The sequence below is a fragment of the Pinus tabuliformis genome, chromosome 2_1 (genome assembly GCF_031772625.1).
Source record: "Pinus tabuliformis cultivar Carrire ecotype Pingquan chromosome 2_1, CPIR1, whole genome shotgun sequence".
Taxonomy (NCBI): Eukaryota; Viridiplantae; Streptophyta; class Pinopsida; order Pinales; family Pinaceae; genus Pinus; species Pinus tabuliformis.
Genome location: NC_142299.1, coordinates 370,348,064 through 370,362,236, shown reverse-complemented (window position 1 = coordinate 370,362,236; position 14,173 = coordinate 370,348,064).

Below are 14,173 nucleotides of genomic sequence, written 5' to 3'. Positions count from 1 at the left end.
TCAATTTTTTTGTGGAAATTTTACTTATTTGAGTGAGTCGACAAAGAATAATTTTTTCCAGATCAAAGAGTACCAGAAGCAGAGGGAGTAGTAGCAGTTTCCTTGCAGAGCACATCTTTAGTTGGGACACATATTTTGCAGCAGTTGCTAGTGCAAATAGCAACAATGTAAACTTTGAAACATGAACTATAAACTCAAAACAGGAACTCTAGCAAAAAATTCCCCCAAAAACATGAAAAATCAACTCAAAAATGAAAAGTGTTGATGTTGGAATAACACTTTTTTTTCTAGGGTAAAATTTCAACATGTTTTATAAATAGCAGTGAAAACCAATTTTTATGCAAAAATTGTGCAAAAAACACCCTGAAAACGAAAAGCGATGATGTGTTGATGTTGAAATAACATCAGTTTTTTTTTTCTATCAGGATAAATTTCCAATGTTTTGAAAAAATGGCGTAAATGATTTTATCATGACTCTAAAAAACATTAAAATTTCAAAAGAATAATGAAGACATAAATTTAAAAATAAAAAAAAATAAAACAAACAAAAACAAAACAAAAATAACTAAAAAAAATAACAAAAATTAAAGAAAAAAATATATTAAAAAAAAAACATAAAATTAAAAAACTAACAAAAAAAAATTAAATATATAAAAAAGACAAAAAAAAAAATCAAACACAAAAAAAAAAAAACCAAAAACAAAATTAACATAAAAAGGACAAAAAAGAAGAAGAAGAAGAAATCAATCATAAAAATGTTAAAACAAAAACAAAAATAACCTATAAAAATAAGAAAGAAAGAAAAAATTCAAAGAAATAAATAATAACAAAAACATGTTTTAGGAAAAAACATAAAAAATGTAAAAAAAAATAAAAAATTATCTTGTAAATAAAAAATTGATTTCTTTTTTATAGTTTAACCTATAAAAATAAGAATTAAAAAATAAAAATAAAAAAAATTCAAAGAAATAAATAATAGCAAAAACATGTTTTAGGAAAAAACATAAAAAATGTAAAAAAAAATTATCTTGTAAATAAAAAATTGATTTTTTTTTTTTTTTTTTAAACTATAAAAATGAATAAATAAAAATATAACAATTTTAAAAAACTATTAAAAAACACTAAAAACAAAAAGAAAAAATTAAAACAAACTTGATTGAAAAAAAATAAATTTAAAAACAAAAATTACAACAAACTGACAAAAGTTGAAAAACTATTAAAATTAAATTTAAAAATTTTAAAAAACATAAAAAAGAAAACGAAAAGAAATCAAATAAAAAAAAGAACATAATTAATTAAAAAATTTAGAACATTAATATTAAAATCTTAGAAAAAGAAAAATTATTAAAAAACTTAAAAAAACTAAAAATTGGAGGGCGGCGCTGAAATCCGAGAATCAGATCTGATTTTGAGAATCGGCTTTCAGCCCGGTCCACTTAAGATATATATATATATATATATATATATATATTAAGTGGGCGAGATTGAAATCCAATTCTGAGAATCGGATTTCAGCGACGCCCACTAAAAAAAATATTATTAACATATATTTTTTTTTGTAACTGGCCGTGGCGGAAATCATATCGAAATTCAGCTCTGCCTAGGGGCCTAGGGGGCGCGACCCTGGGTGAGGCTGAAATCCGATTCTCAAAATCAGATTTCAGCCTTGACCACTAATTTTTGCAGCTCCGCCCGCCTACAGTCGCACCCCTCGAGCCCCTGGGCGGGGCTGAAATCCGATTTCAGTCTCGACCACCAATTTATTTTTTATTTTTAATTTTTGTAAGTGGGCAGGGCTGAAATCCGATTCTCAGAATTAGATTTCAACCCTGCCCTCCAATTTTTTATTTTTTTAGTGGGTTGGGCTGAAATCTGATTCTCAGAATCAGATTTCAACCCCACCCTCCATCATTTTTTTTTAAATTTTATATATTTATTTTAAGAATTTAACATTAATGTTGTAAATTTTTTAATTACATTTTTTTAATGTTTTTTTTTTTTTTTTTTAATTTAATTTTAATAGTTTTTTAATTTTTCTTTTTAATTTTTATTATTATTATTATTATTATTTTAAATCAGGTTTGTTTGTTTTGTTTTGTTTTTAATAGTTTTCTAAATTGTTGTATTTTTATTTATTTATTTTTATGGTTTAAAGGAAAAAAATCAATCTTTTTTATCGTTTACAAGATAATTTTTTTTAATACATTTTTATGTTTTTTTATCCTTTTTATATAGATATTTATATTTAATTTTTTAACTAATCAACATTTAAAAAAAGAGAAATAAGACAACTAGAAAATTTGTTAAGTAATCAACATTTAAAAAACAATTGGACATAAAAAAATTTAAAGTGTCAAAAAATGTAACATTTAAAAAAAAATATCCACAATTAATACATTAGAAAATATAAAGTGTCAAAAATAAGTCCTCTAAAAAAAGGGATTGATGCCGCATCAACACGTTTCAAAATCTGCATGAAAATCAGTAACATTGAAAAACAAATATTTATATTTGACACATAAGAAAATTTAAAGTGTAAAGAATATGCTCCAAACAAAATATATGTATTCTGCATCACCACTTTTCAAAATTGGTTGACCTTTTTTGCTACCTCAACGAAACGGGTAATCGTATTAGTTCCCGTTTCAAATTTTAGATTGTTTAGCGTCAGGAGGAAGGAAGAGCACACACAGAGGGAATTCTTTCCTCAGGGGACTTCTAGCCAAGAATTTCAAATTTTCCTAATAGAGAAGCATTAGTTGTGTGCGGAGTTTCACACTTTAGAAGGGAGTGCGAATAGCTGGGCAGCAGCTACGCAGAGGAGAAGAGGAAGAGTTTGACATTTTTAGAGAGATGTCATTAGCTAGGTTGAGAGATCAATATGAGTTGGACAGAGCCTCCAACTATGTGATCTAGAAGGCTAGAATTTCCTGCCTTCTATGTGAACATGATCTCAAGACTTATATCGATAGTGTGGTAGTTGTACCCACAGATGTAGATATGCTTAAGACATATAACAAGGAGATGGCGAAAGCTAAGAGGTTGATTCTTGATGGGGTTCGAGATCACGTGGTATCTTACATAACTGGTAAAGATATTTCCCGACAAATGTGGGAGGAAATAGCTATGCTATACAAAGGATCTTTCGAGAAACAGAAGATGTAACTTGAGGAGAAGTTGAGATGCACGAGGATGCATAAATGGGAGTGTATAGACCCCTTCCTTAATAGGCTTTAGGATGTCTAAGACCAACTAGCTTCAGTAGGGTCAGCACCCCAGCCTACAGAGTTTGTATGATTAGCTCTGAATAACATTTCCGAAGAATGGCAAGTTTTCATCCAGAGTAATCTAGGTAGAGAGAAACTGCTAGATTGGGAATGTGTGTGGGATGATCTGCAATAGGAGGAGATGAGGTGAGATCTGGTGAAGAGCACAATCAGTGGTACTAGCAACAATAGTGGGACGAAGTAAGTAAAGGAGGAGGAAGATGTGGCCCTCACATTTAAGGGGCGACAAGAGCAACGCAGGAGGAAGAAGTACATTTCTAAGATCAAGTGCTTCAAGTGTGGTGAGCTTGGCCACTACCACACTCAATGTGCTCTCAGAAAGAAGGACAAAGAGGAGAAGTAGGATCAACAGGCTACATCAGCTGATATTGACAGGCTATCCTCCAGATTGGAGGAAGAGTTTTCCATGATCACCGAGTTACCTCTAGGGGTGAGGTGGGGTGATTTGGAGTTGTAGCCCTAGAGAGCCACGAGATGGGCAAGATTCTTGAGGAGGTCCACCTCATGAATCGATACCTTACTACGGGTGCCCAAGACATGTAGTAGCAGATGGATCAGTGGCAGTTGGTGTAGTTAGGTGCCAGAGTGACAAATGCAGTAGCTAGTGGTGGTCAGATACTGGGCAACGCAAAGCAGAGTTGGTAGCAGTGCAGATGGGATAGTGCAGAGTTAGCAATAGCGTAGAGGTTTCACGACATCGTAGAGTCTAGTAGTAGTCAGGAGTTAGGTGATAGATGCATCATACTGACCACAGTTGGTTCAATAGTTTGGATGCTTTTCATTGAAGTTGTTGTAGTTGTAACATCAATAGTTGGAGAGGGTTGCAGTGCAGATGCAATGTTGACAGCAGTTCAACAGAGTCAGTAGTAGCATGGATGCAACAATCAAAGTTGCACAGTAGTTGATGAGAAGAAAAGCTAGACATCAACGGCGCATCATGAGATGGTGCATATACATAGTGATGCTTCCGTGGGTTGCAACACTAAAGCACATTCCTCGCTAAGAGAGAGTGTTGATTTCTATAGCATCAGATGTGCTCTAGCCTCGAGATTTTGTAGAGAGGCTAAGACACATGCATTCTTCAAGACACATAAATTGTTTGAGAAAATTCCACCTAGAGATGGTTTAATTAAAATAATTAATCATTTTTAATGTATTCGTAAGTCTAAACTTATGAAATGTGATTAATTAAAGGGTATTAATTAAATCTAGTGCGAATCTTCTAGAGGAAGATGATGATCAACTCCCAATTAATCTTAGCCTTTGATTATGTTTTAATCTTGGCCATTGGTGCTCCAATGAGAGATTATAGGAAGAAGCTTGATGGGCTCTTGGAGAACACATTGAGATAGTGAGATCTAGAGATCAAATTTCTCAAGATTAGCAGCACTGAGTTGCTGGAAAGAGATCGAGTGATCTTCTTGCAGTGAGGGGCAGGGATAGTAGACTAGAGGGGATTTTTCTAGTTCTGGAGAGTGCAAGCCAGAGAAGGAAATGAGAGGTTCAGAGAGGTAGCGCAGTGCCACATAGAGGCAACACATTGCTTGAGAGGGACTCTGTAATTTTGTTTGGAGCAGTTGAGATCTAGTGCTCGAAGCTGGGGTGTGAGACCAGAGAGACAAAGAGTCAAGTTCCAGTCAACAAAATGATCAACAAGAAGGGTGATGCAGTTCCTAGAGCCTGTGACGTAGTGACAATGTAGTGTTTGTGCAGAGGCAGCGTGGGGCTAGCCATCCAGAGCCTGAATCAGATTCAAATTGCCAGTGACAGTGTGAGAATATTTCTCACTACGTATTTGCCATTTTATTCTCTATATCGGATAGCCAGTTTTAGCATCTAACGGTTTGTACTCAGATTACTACTGCATAATAATCAAACCCTCAGTTGCTACATCGATTCCCACATTGGGTTTTTCTGGGGACATTTGTCCATAAACAATGGTGAAATTGTGTGTGCATTTATTTCTCTCCTGTGCAATTGATCCAGGTGGATATTGGTGGCCACCTGCCAAGTCCACCTGGACCCCCACCATTGTCTTTCTCAGCATTTTCAGTTTCCTTAATTGTATCACAACTTACTATTTTTAGCAGTTTTTCGGGTCCTGAACTTCCGGAGCCGTTTTGAGGCCCTAAACGACGTTTTTTGGGGAATCCGGGGGCAACACGAGTCCATGGAATGGACTGTGTTGCCCGTTCCAACATTGATAGTGCTCGGATAGATCTTTCTAATGAGCTATTGTACGCGTCAAACGGAGATCATATGCCAAAGTTACGACCTCGGGAAGTTGATGTACCAACTTACCCCCAAACGGGGCCCACAGTTTGGCGTTTCATCTCCTAGGGTTAGGTTTTGGAATGTTAAGGGTTTTCCATTGTTTCTCAACAATAAATAGGCCTTCGAGCCTCATTGTAACACAGTTCAGAGGCATGTAGCCATCACATCTCTTCTCAGAGATAAGCTACCATCGCCCTAGCTAGTCTATTTCCATTTCTGATTGTAAGCATATTTCAGTATTTCCTATTAATGAAATGAAGTATTATTTCCGCTGCATCTTTGTGCATATGGCTATCTCTGTAATTTGTTGCGTTCCTGTTTAAATCCGGATCAGTGGTATCAGAGCGGTCTGCTTTTTCTCTGTTTTTCTTTGCATGTCCCCAACAAGGTCGGGATATAAGGAGTTAGGGCTCGAACTGGTTGAACCTTTGCAAGACCAGCCTCGCAAATCCCGACGGCCTCCCATGACGGATGAGAAGAAAGACGAGGGGGCAGGAGATCCCATCAAAATCTTGCTCGAAGAAGCGCTCGAGCGACAACGGAACGCGATGATGGACAGCTTTGCGCAGATCCTTCATTGGCTACCCAGAAGCGGCGCATCGGCTTCCAGCAGCTCCTCTGGAAACGCCACACCCTTTAAGGTACAAGTTAATTTTGAAATCCCCATATTCGAGGGTCAGATAGACGCCGATGCCGTAGATAAATGGTTAAATCTGCTAGAGGGTTATTTTTCTGTTCATGAATTTTCGAGTCGGGAAAAGATTGTTTTTGCTCTTCTCAAAGCAGCCCCCCACGTCAAGGACTGGTGGGAAACCTACTGCGAGCAGAAGGATGAAAGTACTGGCTCACTATTTTCAGCCGCACCCACCTGGGATTCGTTCCGGGATGCCATCAAGGAGCAGTACTACCCTGTCGGGAGCTATGAGGATGAATACATAAAGTGGACCACGCTGCGGCAGGGAAGGGACCAAGACGTGCCGGAGTTCACCAATCTTTTCCATACCCTTCGCACAAAGTTGGGTATCAAGGATTCAGAGCAACATTTGATACTCAAATACCGTGGTTGCCTGCACAAGTACATTCAGGAAGAAATACAGTTCCTAAACATCCCCTCACTCGGCGCAGCATACCGGTATGCCGTCAAGGTCGAGCAGAAGTTTAAACAAAAGAAGTGAGACTTTGGATCTGCGAATCCAAAGCAGGGGAAAGGTGCCCCTAAACCACAGAACAAAGGACAAAGCCAAGGCGGGACAGCCCAAGACAACCAGCCGAAGCTGCAAGCAAAGAACAGCGTCGCGAAGCCGAGAAAGGACATTGGAAAATGGTGCGAGTTCCATAAGAGCTCCACTCACAACACAAGTGAGTGTCGGGCCAAACAGTCACTAGTGGCTGAGCTAAAGGTTTCAGAATCAGATGCATGTTCCGACTCTGAGTTAGAACCCGATAAGGGGTATGAAAAAGGGAAGCAGATCAATGATGCGGACCCCAGTGCCACTGTTGCTACCGCAAAGATCCAGAAAAATGAACCCGAAGATCCAGAGGAGGAGGAGCGTCTCTTTCACTCCCAGATGTGGGTAAAGGGCTCCCCGATACAGTTCATTGTTGATAGCGGGAGTCAAAAGAACCTCATTTCGGCAGAGGTCGTGAAGCGGTTGGGCTTACCGACCACAGCACATCCACAGCCATACACCATTGGGTGGCTTCACCAAGGACGAGATCTTCGCGTGAGCCAGCAGTGTCGCCTTCCGTACAACATCAAGCCCTTCACGGATGAGGTATTGTGTGACATTGCTCCCCTTGAAGTTTGTGATGTATTACTAGGACAACCATACTTGTGGAAGCGACATGCTGTGTATGAATCAAGGCCCCGTGCTGTTATTATCACATTGGGAAATAAGTTGTTCAGGATACCAGAGGTAGCACCACCTACCGCCATCTCTTTGATTACTGCAAAACAATGCAGTAAGATCATTTCCAAAACCAGGAAATTTGTTTTCCTGATGATACGCCCTCAAGGGAAGAAGAAGACAGTGGCCGCGGCCTCCAAACGGGTTCCCTCTGCACGGCAGCTGTAGATGGACAAGATTGTGGAGGAGTACGAAGACATCTTCACCTCCCCGGCAGGGGTTCCTCTGCACTGTCAGGTCAAGCACTCCATCGATCTGACCCCAGGTGCGCCGCTACCCAATGGACCAATTTATCGGCGCTCCGTTCTGGAGAACAATGAAATCAAGAGGCAGATTCAGGAGCTCCTGCAGAAAGGTCACATCCGTCCGAGTTCTTCGCCCTGTGGGAGCCCGATAGTGTTGGTACAGAAGAAGGATGGGACGTGGAGACTCTGTATTGACTATCGGGCACTGAACAAGATCACTGTCCATAATAGGTACCCGATCCCGCGGATTGATGACCTCCTAGACCAGCTAAAGGGGGCGAAATATTTCAGCAAGATCGATTTGAAGTCAGGATATCACCAGGTACTAATCGAACCCTCAGATGTGTGGAAGACTGCCTTCAAATCCAAGGAGGGCCTCTTCGAATGGTTGGTCATGCCTTTCGGATTGACGAATGCTCCTGCAACCTTTATGAGGCTAATGGATGACATCTTGCGGCCATTCACCAACTCCTTTGTAGTAGTATACTTGGATGACATTCTGATCTTCAGCCAGAGTTGGGAAGAGCACCTCCACCACATCCGACAGGTTCTCCAAACACTGCGGCAACACAAGCTATGTGCCAATTTGGAGAAATGCACTTTTGGCATGACCGAGGTTCAGTATCTGGGATACATCATTGATGAACAGGGGGTGCATGTCGATCCAGCCAAGGTCCAAGTCATTCGGGATTGACCCTCTCCAACCCTTCTAACAGAGCTCCGCAGCTTTCTAGGTCTTGCCAACTTCTACCGCAGGTTTGTGTTGGGGTTTTCTCATATTTCTTGGCCCTTGAGTCAAGTCACCAAGGGCGAGGCGAAAGCAAAATTCTTTTGGTCTGAATCTCAACAGAAGGCATTCAGGGAGTTGAAGGATCGCCTCTGCACGGCACCAGTGCTCGCATTACCAGATTTACAACAACCATTTGAGGTCGAGACAGATGCCTCTGACTATGCTATTGGGGCAGTCCTTACTCAACATGGACATCCAGTGGCATATCACAGTGAAACACTTTCAGACACAGTCCGGAAGTACCCCACTTATGATAAAGAGATGTATTCCATTGTACAGGCCTGCCGACAATGGAAGCATTACATTTTGGGGAAGGAAACGGTCATCCACACAGACCACCGACCTCTGCAGTTCATACAGACCCAAGGGAAATTGCAGAATGATCGCCATCAGAAGTGGTCTACATACCTGCAACAGTTTCACTTGAATATCAAGTATAAAAAGGGCAGCACCAATAATGTTGCAGATTGCCTCAGTCGACCACCGATCATGGCGCTAACCACCGTGCTCAACTCTCGCGGGCACGAGACTTCTGATTGGCCACTTCTCTACAAAAGCGACCCAGAATTCGGCCACACATACCAGACACTCTTGGAGGGTCGGCAGGTTGCAGATTTTCACCTCCAGGATGCCCTATTATGCCACCTCGGTCACCTTTGTGTTCCTTCAAGCGAGCGTGCCAAGATGATTTGGGAAGCACACTACAGTCGGGCTGCTGGGCATTTCGGGGTTGAGAAAACAGTGGCAGTACTGCAAAAGTATTTCTATTGGCCGAATCTTCGACAGGATGTTGGGAAGTACATCCGATCATGTACTGCCTGTGCCATTGCCAAACCGACCATTAAGAAGCAAGGCCTCTATACCCCGTTGCCTACCCCTAGTCGACCTTGGGAATCCATCTCCATGGATTACATGTCAGGCCTCCCTTCCACTAAGCATGGAAATGACTATGTTTTTGTGGTCGTCGACAGGTTCTCAAAGATGGCCATTATGATGGCCTGCAAGAAGAATATCACAGCAGAAGCCACTGCTAAACTCTTCTTCGAACGAGTGTGGGTGCACTTTGGGATCCCACAGTCTATCATCTCAGATCGGGACAGTCGGTTTCTCAGCACATTTTGGTCCAGTCTCTGGTCAATGCTGGACACCAAACTCACGAAGTCCACAGCCTTCCATCCTCAAACTGATGGCCAGATAGAGGTTGTCAATAGGATGATTGTGCACATTCTGCGCATGTATAATTCAAAGCATCCACGCACATGGGACGAGAGCCTCCCCTATGTTCAGCACAGCTACAACCGAGCTCTTCACAGCTCCACTGGCCATAGCCCTTTTCAGGTGGGTTTGGGATTCCAGCCACTATGTCCCATTGATGTGGCCATGCCACTTGCAGCACTCACATGAATTCAGCTCATGTCCAGTCCGAAACAGATAAGGCCACCAGCTTCATTGAGCGCATCCAACATATTCGCCAGCAGGTCCATGACATTCTTGAGAAATCAAATGCCAAGTACAAGCAGCGACATGATCAACATCGGGTGCCACACAAGTTTCAGGTGGGCGACAAAGTCTGGTTGCATTTGCAAAAGGAACGCCTTACTGGAGCCTATCGGAAATTGAGACCACTCCGATATGGTCCTTACACCATTACTAAGGCTATGGGAGACAATGCATTTGAGCTCAGCATTCCCCCATTCCTTGGCCTGCACCCAGTGTTCAATGTGGACCGCCTTCGGCCATACTTTCCACCATTGCTAGACACATCCGACATTGCAGAACAGCTCAAACCCACAGAATTAAATCCAGATTGCATGGAACAAGCTGCAACTGATCGGATCATGGACACACAGATCAAGAACAATCGCCAACAGAACATCCAACTGTATCGAGTTGTCAAAGCAGGCCAACTCCTTCAGCAGGGCAAGTGGCTCACCAGGGAACAAGTTCAGCAGAAGTTTCCTCATCTCATGGAGGAGCTCAACGCAATGGGGACCATTGCTTCCTAAGGGGGGAGGAATGATCCAGGTGGATATTGGTGGCCACCTGCCAAGTCCACCTGGACCCCCACCATTGTCTTTCTCAGCATTTTCAGTTTCCTTAATTGTATCACAACTTACTATTTTTAGCAGTTTTTCGGGTCCTGAACTTCCGGAGCCGTTTTGAGGCCCTAAACGACGTTTTTTGGGCAATCCGGGGGCAACACGAGTCCATGGAATGGACTGTGTTGCCCGTTCCAACATTGATAGTGCTCGGATAGATCTTTCTAATGAGCTATTGTACGCGTCAAACGGAGATCATATGCCAAAGTTACGACCCCGGGAAGTTGATGTACCAACTTACCCCCAAACGGGGCCCACAGTTTGGCGTTTCATCTCCTAGGGTTAGGTTTTGGAATGTTAAGGGTTTTCCATTGTTTCTCAACAATAAATAGGCCTTCGAGCCTCATTGTAACACAGTTCAGAGGCATGTAGCCATCACATCTCTTCTCAGAGATAAGCTACCATCGCCCTAGCTAGTCTATTTCCATTTCTGATTGTAAGCATATTTCAGTATTTCCTATTAATGAAATGAAGTATTATTTCCGCTGCATCTTTGTGCATATGGTTATCTCTGTAATTTGTTGCGTTCCTGTTTAAATCCGGATCAGCAATATTTTGTTTCTGCAATATTTTATGTTATGAAAGATGTAGTAGATTTTATTTCGATTTTTAATGTGTAACATTGTAAATAACTTGATTTAGAAATTAACAAGTAGGAGAAATTTAATCAGTTACTGTAGTAGGGATTCAGGTCACCGAATTTTCACATGGATATTCACCATTTCCAAATTAATAGATGAATTATGATTTGATGAGCTTGATATATAATTACATACAAAAGTAGACAAGGTGTCAACTGTTGTTCCTCTTTTTTCTATTCGTTAGGAAAGAGACTCTATTTTGAGAGATTCTTTAATTTGATGAGTTGTCTTGACCAACTCTTTCTACTCTGGTCAGAATTAAAAATATTTAATAATATTGTCTTTTAACTTGCTCGATTGGAATGAATTACCTCAAGTTTCTTCAAGCTATTACCATTTGTTTGGAAAGTCATTGAGAGTATTGGGAAACATATGTGGCCATATTGTCTTATCCCTATACCTGATTCTTTTCCATTCCATCTCAAAGTTTTGGATATGCTATATAGGATCTTGGTCTGACTTGAAAATTGGAATTTGGGCTTGTGTCAACAACTTATGTCCTCCAAACCTTTCAATAATTTTTTTTTTTTTTTTTTCTATTGTCTAGGTCTGAAGTCTAGAAGCATGGATGCCCCAACATCAGGATGCTTGTCTGGTAAAGGTTTGGACTAAAAATTGCATTCTTCCCTGTTCTCTGATTGCTTAGTTACTAGTTTGATATGATATACAGGGGAAACTCGTTCTTTAAACATTATTGGAGCACTAAAGTCCTTTCTCAAGTCAAATGGAATTAGTGTAGGAGTTTCCTTTATTTTTCTTTCTTGAATGATAAACATTGATTTTATAGTGAAGCAAGGTAGATATTCTTAGTCATCACAACCTCGATCGATCAACATGCCTTTACCTTGGATTCATAATTTTCAAGTTTCCATTCATATAACTTGGTATTAGAATTTTGTCCTATGGAGAGAGGGGAGCCTAGTAGAATTTATCCAAACGCATTGGGATCCACATTTTCTCTTTCCTCGTGCAATATTTTATATAACCTCCTTATCTCTATATCTTCTTCCCAAGATTCATCCTAAGGATTTCCTTCACGAGGTTCAAGGGGTGTTATAATCTTTTTCCTGTTTCCCTTTAGCCCGATTCTATATTTTTCTAGGGAGATAGTTGCCTTCATTTTTCAGCCCCATGGTATTTCAACCAAAGTTGGATATGCCGATATTCCATTGACTAGGTCAATTAACTCAATGTCGATGAAGGTTGGAACACCCATAATGGATGTTATTAATTGCTTCACCATTCCAATGGGTTTTTAAACTCTGGTCTGCTAACTTAAATTAGTTGGTCATTTGTTCGAGAGTCAACATTCCTAACTTTATCCACGTTTCTCCTGGAAAGATGTTCACTTGCAATCTGAAGTCTACCACAACTTGTTTTATCATGTATCTATCTATCTCAAGGTCTACTTGAGGATCATAATTGTCAAAGTTCTTTCCTTGAGATAGTTGGCACAAGTTTCTAAATTGATTCCTCTCCCAATCAAAATCTTTCAATATATTGAAAAATTAAATCAAATGACTAAATGATTTCTCTTCTTTCAATAGTTACAAAAATTCTTCTAGTATATTGTCCTTCGTTGGTTTCTATTGTCCAACTTCATTTTTGAATATTTTGACTACCTTCTCCATTGTATTCTAGGAGGTTGAAGAACTTGTTGATTTCTTGAAATATTATCTTGATCAACTCTTGATCTTGTCATAACAAGGATATTTTTTTGCATTCAAGACCTCTTACTTCAAGACAATTTGAAGAATATTTACAAATCTTTTGTTCAATATTTTTTCTACTATTTTGGGGATATGTTCTAAAGAGTGATTGGCCAAACCACACATGTTGCATAATCTTAAATTTGTTTTATCCTTTAAAGGACAACTAGGTGCCACATGGCCTTCTTGCTAACATGTGAAGTAGTATAGATTTCCTCGACCATGACCTTGGCCTCGACCTTATCCATTGTCACCTCCTAGTTGTCCACCATATCCTATGCTATTTCCTCTTCCTCCTTTATTAGTTGGGTCATTAAATTGATATGATGCACTAATATGATAGACAACATGGTAATTAGGCTTATTCTTAACATTCAACTGATATTCTTGTGTAGAGTGTGTGTTATCCTCGCAAATGGTACACCATTTATGTTTTACATTTCTTAATTTATGTTGACATTCTTTAGTGTTATGAATTGACACAACATGACAATTGTCACAATATGTGTCTATCTAGACTCATTAGACATCCTGAAAAAATAGTTGGCAAATATGTGGTTATCTTTGGTGTGCACCTTATTCCCACAATTAGTGCACCAGATGTTGTTTTTATGCAAGGATAAAGTTAACAATAACTGTTATAATTGCCCAATTTTTTCTTATAATCTCTTATTAGTCATTAAGGGGCTTGAATTCCAGTTATCATCTGTCTCAATTCTTTGGTCCAATTTCAAGGCTTCTTTACACGATTATACTACATGCATCCCTAGTGGCCCACTGATCATATGTAGTAACCCAAAAATGTACCATTGAACCAGTAGGGCTTCATCAATATTGTAAGGGATTTGAATTAAAAAATCCTTAAACCTTTTATCATACTCTATGACTCTTTCATTTGGTCGTTGTTTACTTTCTTTTAAATTTTGGGTGCAAGATGTTTAACATCTTGAGATTTAAAGAAGGAGAAGAATCTGATCTTGATATTGCTTTTATTTCAAGGTCAATTGTCTATGAAATTCATGAACCATGTGAGAGCTCTCTTCTAGAGAGCTGTTACAAATTGTGCCATCTGTTTATCTTCATATGTGATGTCATTGTTTGTCAAATTTTTTCACAGACAAACTAATGCTTTTTTGGATCCTCATTGCCTTCACAGAGGGGGATATGATTTAACCCCATTTTTACATGAGGAGATGGATTCCTCTATATTTTATTTGGATT